This window comes from Coregonus lavaretus (genome assembly GCF_964263955.1).
Source record: "Coregonus lavaretus genome assembly, chromosome: 24".
Lineage (NCBI taxonomy): Eukaryota > Metazoa > Chordata > Actinopteri > Salmoniformes > Salmonidae > Coregonus > Coregonus lavaretus.
This window is the reverse complement of record NC_140011.1, coordinates 7,606,288-7,617,165: the sequence shown is the minus strand read 5'-3', so window position 1 is coordinate 7,617,165 and position 10,878 is coordinate 7,606,288.

Genomic DNA, 10,878 nt, shown 5'->3' with positions numbered 1-10,878 from the left:
TTCCAACCGCCGTGTCTTTGTGAGACGCGGTTTGGATGAACGGATGATCTCCGCATGTATATTTCACCCCCCTCTAGGGGCATCACCTGGCGTCCTACCTGGGTGCATACCTGGTTGACCGGGGTGCCAGCGTTGAAACTCAGCGATGAGGCCTGGGTCCAAGATGTCCCTAGTGCAGACCCAGCACCTCTCCTCCGGGCCATAACCCTCCCAGTCAACCAGGTACTGGAATCCCCTGCCCAGAGGTTGAACCTTCAGGAGACGCCTCACCGTGTATGCTGGTTGGCCGTTGATGAAACGGGGGAGAGTGGAGGGCCTGGAAACAGGAGACAAAGGGCTGTGACATGGGTTTGATCCTAGACACATGAAAAATGGGATGTAAGGGTATGGAGGGTACGGGGCAACAGAAGACGAACAGCAGAGGGCTAATGATCTTGGAGATGGGGAAAGGGCCGATAAACTGGTGGGAAAGTTTTCGGGACTCCACCCGGAGGGGCAGATCTCGGGTGGACAGCCATAACTTCTGCCCAAGGCGATACCGGGGAGCCGGGGTCCGGTGGCGGTCCGCTTGTCGTCGATACCTGGAAGTGGTCTTGAGAAGAGCCGACCGGGCTCTCCTCCAGGTACGACGACAGCGGCGGACAAACATCTGGCCCGAGGGTATGTTGACCTCTTCCTCTTGCTCTGGGAAGAGCGGGGGCTGATAACCCAGGGAACACTCAAAGGGCGAAAGACCCGTGGCAGAGCAGGGAAGGGTGTTGCGGGCGTATTCGACCAACACTAGTTGCTGGCTCCAGGTGGTGGGGTTGGCGGAGACCAAGCCGTTGGACTGAGGGTGGAAACTGGAGGACAGACTGGCCGATGACCCAATGAGCGTGCAGAACGCCTTCCAGAACCGGGACGAGAACTGACGACCCCGGTCGGAGACCATGTCCACTGGGAGTCTGTGGATCCAGAAGACATGCTGCACCATGAGCTGGGCCGTCTCTTTGGCGGAGGGTAGCTTGGGGAGAGGAATGAAGTGGGCGGCTTTGGAAAACCGATCCACAACTGTCAGGATGGCGGTGTTGCCATCAGATGGGGGAAGACCCGTGACAAAGTCCAGGGATATGTCAGACCAGGGACGGTGAGGAACAGGCACAGGTTGGAGGAGACCAGCTGGAGCTTGCCGAAAAGTTTTGTTCCGTACACAGATCGTGCAGGCGGCAACAAACGCGGAGACATCAGGAACCATGGTAGGCCACCAAAAGCATTGTCGCACAAAGGCCAGGGTCTGACGGGAGCCCGGGTGGCAGGCAAGCCTGGAGGAGTGGGCCCACTTCAGGACCGAGGAGCGGACAGCGTCAGGAACAGACCTCCTGTTATCTGGGGTCCCCCCGGGGTTCAGCTGGGAATACTGCGCCTCCCGGACCTGCTTCCCTATACCCCAACTGTGTTCCGTCGCCAAGCACGAGGTGGGAAGGATGGTCTCGGATTCCGGGGGTGTAGCCGCGGGGCTATAGCGGCATGACTTGACATTCTTGGATCCCGGTCGGTATGAGAGGGAGAAGTTGAACCGGGTGAAAAGCAGAGCCCACCTAGCTTGCCTGGAATTGAGACGCTTGTCGGTGCAGAGATATTCCAAGTTCTTGTGGTCTGTCCACACAATCAACGGATGTTCTGCCCCCTCCAGTCAGTTCCTCCACTCCTCCAATGCCATCTTCACCGCGAGAAGCTCACGATTCCCTACATCGTAATTCCTCTCCGTGGTGTTGAGGCGATGGGAGAAGAAGGCGCAGGGATGTAACTTGAGGTCCAGGGTCGAACGCTGGGACAGGACCGCCCCCACTCGGACATCCGAAGCGTCGGCCTCCACCACGAACTGGCGGGACGGGTCAGGATGAACCAAGATGGGAGCAGTGGTGAAATGGTGTTTGAGGTCCTGGAATGCCGGTCAGCAACTGGGGACCATGTGAACGAACCTTGGGAGAGGTGAGTGAAGACAGGGGGGAAGCCAGGGTGCTGCACCCCGGATAAAGCGGCGATAAAAGTTGGCGAATCCCAGGAAACGGTGCAGCTGCCCTCTGGACGTAGGCTGGGGACAATCCACCACCGCTCTCACCTTCCCGGGATCCATCTGTACACCTGCCGCGATGATGTAGCCCAGGAAGGGGATGGTGAAGCGATGGAATTCGCATCTCCCGCTATCACAAAAAGAGGCGTTGGAGGACCTCTCGGACGTGGAGCATGTGTTCTTGGGCGGAGCGGGAGAAGATGAGGATGTCGTCGAGGTAGACGAAGACGTACCGGTTCAACATGTTGGGGAGAACATCATTAACCAGGGCCTGGAACACAGCTGGAACATTGGTAAGGCCAAATGGCATGACCAGATACTCATCGTGACCGCTGGCCGTGTTGAAGGCAGTCTTCCACTCATCCCCCTCCTATATCTGCACCAGGGGGTAGGCGTTCCATAGGTCCAGCTTCGAGAACACGTTGGCCCCCTGGAGCGCCTCGAAGGCCGAGGAGATGAGTGGTAGCGGGTAGCGGTAGTCGATGCACGGGTGCAGGGTTTTGTCCTTCTTCTCCACCAAGAAGAACCCTGCGGGGGAGGCAGAAGGACGGATGAACCCAGCAGCTAGGGAGTCCTCAATGTAGGTCTCCATAGCCATGGTCTCCGGACCAGACAGTGAGTACAGTCATCCCCGGGGCGGAGTGGTGCCTGAGAGAAGGTCAATTTCGCAGTCATAGGATCGGTGCGACGGAAGCGAAGTGGCCTGGGCCTTACTGAACACCTCCTGGAGGCTGTGGTACTCCGCGGGAATGGCGGAGAGGTCCGAGGCAACTTCCAAGCCCCTTGGAAGACGTCCCTGGGCAGGCTGCGCTGACTTCAGGCAATGAGCATGGCAGAATGGGCTCCAGCCCATGATGGCACCAGTAGACCAGTCAATGAAAGGGTTTTGTCACTGGAGCCAAGAGAAACCCAATACCACAGGAACCTGAGGAGACTTAATTAGCAGGAATTGGATCGTCTCGCTGTGGTTCCCTGATACTCGTAAGTTGATGGGGTGGTATTGTGGGTGACACGGCCTTTAGACCGCCCTTCCAGCGCACTAACGTCCATGGGAATGGAGAGGGGCTGAGTGGGGATGCGTCCATAAAGCTATCATCGGCCCCAGAGTCGCTGAGTACCCGGAGAGATTTCGACTGTAAGGGGAGAGGAAAAGTTATCCGTATGGCCCACCAGAGTACTCGCTCCTACCGGTGAGCCTGGTCTTTTAGTGGACATGTGGACACAAAATGACCAGTAGTCCAGCAATACAGGCAACTCTTCGTGTGAAGCCTGTATTGCCGTTCGGCTGGAGACAGCCTAGCTCTGCCTAGTTGCATCGGCTCAGGAAGCGGTGGATCGGCAGACTTTGGAGACTCTCGGGGGAACTCGGGTAGCCTTGGGTTCTCTCGGCAACGGAGCTGTCGGGGACTTCCAGGATGCCTCTGAGATGAGGTGGAATCCTTGGGCGGGCAAGAGGTATCGAACTTCCTCTCACCCATCGATCCGAATGGTCAAGGCGATGAGCGAGTCGATATCCGTCGGTAGTTCCTGGGCTGCAAGCTCGTCCTTTACTTCCTCCGGAACTCCATGCAGGAACGTGTCGAACAGTGCTTCTGGGTTCCAGGCACACTCAGCTGCCAACTTGCGGAAATCCACTGCATAGTCTGCCACACTGCGGGATTCATGCCGAAGCTGGAGTAACTTCCGGGCAGCCTGTCTCCCAGACAATGGAGCATCAACAACCTTCTTTACCTCCTGCATGAACTCCTCCAGACTGAAGCATACGGCCAACAGTTGTTCCCACACTGCCATAGCCCAGATGAGAGCCCTCCCGGACATCAGTGTGATGAGGTACGCTATCTTAGAGCAGTCCGAGGGGAAGAGGAGGGCTGCAGGTCGATGATGAGGGAACACTGAGCGAGTAATGCCCGACAGATTCCCGACTCTCCAGCGAAGCGTTCCGGGGGAGGTAAGCGGGGTTCTCGGGAATCCGGGGTGGCTGGGGAGGCCGCGTTGCTAACAGCCGGGTTACTGGGGGTCTGGGAGTTTAACGTCGTGGTAGGCTGCCTAACAGACAACCCGCGGAATTGCTCCAGCAATGTGTTAAATGCTCGGTCATGTCATTCGACCAAGGTCTGGAACCAAGGTAATGGCGTAAATGTAATGGACATGAGGTTATTCTGTGACTTCTACAACACTGTCACCGAGAGGGTCACCCTGAAGGACAGATGAATGGAATTAATTTACAAGTGAAGGTAGGCCTAAATGCATTTCCCTTTACAACTGTAAGTAATGTACTGTTAAACCAAAGTTTCTTAAGAATTTATGGTTACATACTATACCTTTTTTTATCAGTAATTTACAGGTAACAGGCTGCCAGTAAGTTACCATAAAAACAACAGGACTTTTTTTATAGTGTACTGTTGAATTAAAATGAGAATTACGTGTGTGTGTGTGTGTGTGTGTGTGTGATTGTGTGTGTGTGTGTGTGTGTGTGTGTGTGTGTGTGTTTGTGCGCACCGTGTACGGTGCATTGGAAGAATTGTAAATCCATTGTGAAAGACTATTGAGTTTGCATTGCAAACTATTCAGATGAAATGTGTAAATATTTAGGTATTTTAGTCAAATCAAATCAAATGTTATTTGTCAAATGTTTACTTACGGGTCCATTTTCAACAATACAGAGTTAAAGATAGAATAAAAAATATATGAAGATTATTGAAATAGTGACACAATAAATAAATACACAGTGAATAACTAATACAAATAATGAGTAAAAATAACATGGCTATGTATATATATAAGGAGTAGAAAACAACATGGCTATATACAGGGAGTACCAGTACAGAGTCGATGTGCAGGGGTATGAGGTAATTAAGGTAGCTATGTACTATATATATACAGTAGGTAAGGGGAAAGTGACTAGGCAACAGGATAGATAATAGACAGTAGCAGCAGCGTATGTGGTGAGTTTGAAAATGTGTGTGTGTGTGTGTGTGTGTGTGTGTGTGTGTGTGTGTGTGTTGGGGTGTCAGTGTAAGTATGTGTGAGTGTGTCGGTATAGTCCAGTGTGTGTGCATAGAGTCCGTTGAAAGAGAGGTAGTGCAAAAAAGGGTAAATGCAGGTAGTCCAGGTAGCCATTTTATTAGCTATTTAGCAGTCTTGTTTAGAAGTCTTATGGCTAGGGGGTAGAAGCTGTTCAGGGTCTTGTTGGTGCATTGGTACCGCTTGCCGTGTGGTAGCAGAGAGAACAGTCTGTGGCTTGTTTGGCTGGTATAGCCTGGTATAGAGGTCCTGGGCCGTACTCACTACCCTCTGTAGTGTCTTGCGGTCGGATGCCAAGCAGTTGCCATACCAAGCGGTGATGCAGCCAGTCAAGATGCTCTCGATGGTGCAGCTGTATAACTTTTTGAGGATCTGAGGGCCCATGCCAAATCTTTTCAGCTTCCTGAGGAAGAAGAGGCATTGTCGTGCCCTCTTCACAACTGTGTTGGTGTGTTTGGACACCAAGGAACCTGAAGCTCTCGACCCACTCCACTACAGCCCTGTCGATGTGAATGGGGAGTGCTCGGCCCTCCGTTTCCTGTAGTCCACGATCAGTTCCTTTGTAATACTGATGTTGAGGGAGAGGTTGTTGTACTGGCACCACATTGCCAGGTCTCTGACCTCCCTATAGGCTGTCTCATTGTCATTGGTGATCAAGTCTAGCACCATCGTGTCATCTGCAAACTTAATGATGGTGTTGGAGTCGTGCGCGGCCACGCAGTCGTGGGTGTTCAGTCCCAGGGACCTTAGCTTAGTGATGAGATTCAAGGGCACTATGCCACCTATTGGTTGTAACTGTGAATGCGACATTGGTCTATGGCTGAGCGGAGTTGTGCAGTGTGTCATTGTGTCGTATGATATGAAATATGCCGCCATAGGAGTATCTTTGCAACATTGGTATTTACATTTGGTGAAAACCTTTGTCAATTTCGGTTAATATCCTTTGTCACTCTGGTGTTGTTGAAGCTATGGTGAACTTGGGCTTGATCAAGGTTTATTTATGAGTAAATCTGGCTTTGATAATAGACTGTGCCTACCCAGCTACTGACTTTGTTGCAAATCATTTTAGCATATTGAAACAAAAACACTATCTCAAATGAAATGGATTTCGAATAAATACATTTTTGAATGAATATGTTCTAGTTTGCTTCTGATTGATTTCATGTGTATTGAGTTCTGCATGAAAGAGGAAGGGTGGGTCGTAAGCAAACCATACCATGTCAAAATCTACTCCTTGCATAATGCATTCAACGTTGTTTCAATGTTGACAGAGAGAAAGAGAGATGCAAGAGATTCAGACACATTTTACATATAATATAAATCACATCATATACTTGCCTCAGAGAGAGTGACATATAATAGCCCAAATACAGTTTATTTGCCTTTCTCACCTCTCCTGGCTGAGACAATACAAGTTTAGCGGATGGCTAAGTGCATTGCTACAGCATAATCCGACATACAAAAAGAGTGATAAGCATAAGATGGGTACAATGCTGTCTTTCACATTGTGTCTCAGCAAACCTTACCTGCATTTTAAACAATATAAACATATTAATATAATCAGTCCTTGGGCTATAGAATATGTTTCTGCTGGCTCCACTGATGTCCGCTCAGCCCAGTCAAAGCTATTCGCTGCTCTGGCACCCCAATGGTGGAACAAGCTCCCCCACGCTCCCCCACGACGCCAGGACAGCGGAGTCACTGACCACCTTCCGGAGACACTTGAAACCCTACCTCTTTAAGGAATACCTGGAATAGTATAAAAGTAATCCTTCTACCCCCCCCCCCCCCCCCCCCCCGATTTGTAAGTCGCTCTGGATAAGAGCGTCTGCTAAATGACGTAAATGTAATGTCTTGCCTTTCTTTTTACACAAAGCAGGATTAGTACAGAAGAACTGTAGCAACTGGTACACAAACTTCTTCTTGCCAGAATCGGGGTCCAAGTGGGTTGTTCTGTCTTGACAAAAAAAGAGAGAGAAACAAAAAAAGACAACACAAATCCCTACTGTCTCCTGCTGGGAAATCTATTTGTTCTCTTTCTTGTTTGTCACCTGGGACTTGTTAGTTGCCACTCTAAATCCAACTCAAAAAGAAGCAAAATAACACAAAAAGCCTATGAGTATACAGTATAAAAAGTACACCTGAAGCGATACAACTTTATCTGTTTATAACTGCTAATGAAGTATGAAATCAATGTTGGTGGTCAGGTCGTTCAGAATACACAATATTGTTCAAATACACTTCTCCTATTTGGAGTTTTATTACAGAATCATTTTCATTTTAAATCCACACATTTTGAGATTTGAAACAATCCAGTAAAGTCCATCCTGGTCATACTGAGGAACTGATCAACCATGTTCTGCCATCTCCAATACAGTGAGTGAAAAAAGTATTTGATCCCCTGCTGATTTTGTACGTTTGCCCACTGACAAAGAAATGATCAGTCTATAATTTTAATGGTAGGTTTATTTACAGTTTACAGTTTAGTCATTTAGCAGAAGCTCTTATCCAGAGCGACTTCCAATTAGTGAGTGCATACATTTTTCATACTGCCCCCCGTGAACAGTGAGAGACAGAATAACAACAAAAAAATCCAGAAAAACACGTGTCAAAAATGTTATAAATTGATTTGTATTTTAATGAGGGAAATATGTATTTGACCCCCTCTCAATCAGAAAGATTTCTGGCTCCCGGGTGTCTTTTATACAGGTAACGAGCTGAGATTAGGAGCACACTCTTAAAGGGAGTGCTCCTAATCTCAGCTTGTTACCTGTAAAAAAGACACCTGTCCACAGAAGCAATCAATCAATCAATTTCCAAACTCTCCACCATGGCCAAGACCAAAGAGCTCTCCAAGGATGTCAGGGACAAGATTATAGACCTACACAAGGCTGGAATGGGCTACAAGACCATCGCCAAGCAGCTTGGTGAGAAGGTGACAACAGTTGGTGCGATTATTCGCAAATGGAAGAAACACAAAAGAACTGTCAAGCTCGAGCTCTTTGGCATCAACTCAACTCGCCGTGTTTGGAGGAGGAGGAATGCTGCCTATGACCCAAAGAACCTCATCCCCACCGTCAAACATGGAGGTGGAAACATTATGCTTTGGGGGTGTTTTTCTGCTAAGGGGACAGGACAACTTCACCACATCAAAGGGACGATGGATGGGGCCATGTACTGTCAAATCTTGGGTGAGAACCTCCTTCCCTCAGCCAGGGCATTGAAAATGGGTCGTGGATGGGTATTCTAGCATGACAATTACCCAAAATACACGGCCAAGGCAACAAAGGAGTGGCTCAAGAAGAAGCACATTAAGGTCCTGGAGTGGCCTAGCCAGTCTCCAGACCTTAATCCCATAGAAAATCTGTGGAGGGAGCTGAAGGTTCGAGTTGCCAAACGTCAGCCTCGAAACCTTAACGACTTGGAGAAGATCTGCAAAGAGGAGTGGGACAAAATCGCTCCTGAGATGTGTGCAAACCTGGTGGCCAACTACAAGAAACGTCTGACCTCGGTGATTGCCAACAAGGGTTTTGCCACCAAGTACTAAGTAATGTTTTGCAGAGGGGTCAAATACTTATTTTCCTCATTAAAATGCAAATCAATTTATAACATATTTGACATGTGTTTTTCTGGATTTTTTTGTTGTTGTTCTGTCTCTCACTGTTCAAATAAACCTACCATTAAAATTATAGACTTAGAGTGGGGAAAACAAGTATTTAGTCAGCCACCAATTGTGCAAGTTCTCCCACTTAAAAAGATGAGAGAGGCCTGTAATATTCATCATAGGTACACGTCAACTATGACAGACAAATTAAGAAAAAAAATCCAGAAAATCACATTTTAGGATTTTTAATGATTTTATTTGCAAATTATGGTGGAAAATAAGTATTTGGTCACCTACAAACAAGCAAGATTTCTGGCTCTCACAGACCTGTAACTTCTTCTTTAAGAGGCTCCTCTGTCCTCCACTCGTTACCTGTATTAATGGCACCTGTTTGAACTTGGACCTCTATACCAGGCGGTGTCAGAGGAAGGCCCTCAAAATTGTCAAAGACTCCAGCCACCCTAGTCATAGACTGTTCTCTCTGCTACCGCACGGCAAGCGGTACCGGAGTGCCAAGTCTAGGTCCAAAAGACTTCTCAACAGCTTCTACCCCCAAGCCATAAGACTCCTGAACAGCTAATCATGGCTACCCGGACTATTTGCACTGCCCCCCCACCCCATCCTTTTTACGCTGCTGCTACTCTGTTAATTATTTATGCATAGTCACTTTAACTCTACCCACATGTACATATTACCTCAACTACCTCAACTAGCCGGTGCCCCCGCACATTGACTCTGCAACGGTACCCCCCTGTATATATAGCCTCCCTACTGTCACTTTATTTTACTTCTGCTCTTTTTTCTCTCAACACTTTTTTTGTTGTTGTTTTATTTTTACTTTTTTTTTGTTAAAAATAAATGCACTGTTGGTTAAGGGCTGTAAGTAAGCATTTCACTGTAATGTCTGCACCTGTTGTATTCTGCGCATGTGACCAATAAAATTTGATTTGATTTGTTATCAGTATAAAAGACACCTGTACACAACCTCAAACAGTCACACTCCAAACTCCACTATGGCCAAGACCAAAGAGCTGTCAAAGGACACCAGAAACAAAATTGTAGACCTGCACCAGGCTGGGAAGACTGAATTTGCAATAGGTAAGCAGCTTGGTTTGAAGAAATCAACTGTGGGAGCAATTATTAGGAAATGGAAGACATACAAGACCACTGATAATCTCCCTCGATCTGGGGCTCCACGCAAGATCTCACCCCGTGGGGTCAAAATGATCACAAGAACGGTGAGCAAAAATCCCAGAACCACACGGGGGGACCTAGTGAATGACCTGCAGAGAGCTGGGACCAAAGTAACAAAGCCTACCATAAGTAACACACTATGCCGCCAGGGACTCAAATCCTGCAGTGCCAGACGTGTCCCCCTGCTTAAGCCAGTACATGTCCAGGCCCGTCTGAAGTTTGCTAGAGTGCATTTGGATAATCCAGAAGAGGATTGGGAGAATGTCATATGGTCAGATGAAACCAAAATAGAACTTTTGGGTAAAAACTCAACTCGTCGTGTTTGGAGGACAAAGAATGCAGAGTTGCATCCAAAGAACACCATACCTACTGTGAAGCATGGGGGTGGAAACATCATGCTTTGGGGCTGTTTTTCTGCAAAGGGACCAGGACGACTGATCCATGTAAAGGAAAGAATAAATGGGGCCATGTATCGTGAGATTTTGAGTGAAAACCTCCTTCCATCAGCAAGGGCATTGAAGATGAAACGTGGCTGGGTCTTTCAGCATGTCAATGATCCCAAATACACCGCCCAGGCAACGAAGGAGTGGCTTCGTAAGAAGCATTTCAAGGTCCTGGAGTGGCCTAGCCAGTCTCCAGATCTCAACCCCATAGAAAATCTTTGGAGGGAGTTGAAAGTCTGTGTTGCCCAGCGACAGCCCCAAAACATCACTGCTCTAGAGGAGATCTGCATGGAGGAATGGGCCAAAATACCAGCAACAGTGTGTGAAAACCTTGTGAAGACTTACAGAAAACGTTTGACCTGTGTCATTGCCAACAAAGGGTATATAACAAAGTATTGAGAAACTTTTGTTATTGACCAAATACTTATTTTCCACCATAATTTGCAAATAAATTCATAAAAAATCCTACAATGTGATTTTCTGGATTAATTTTTTTCATTTTGTCTGTCATAGTTGACGTGTACCTATGATGAATATTACAGGCCTCTCTCATCTTTTTA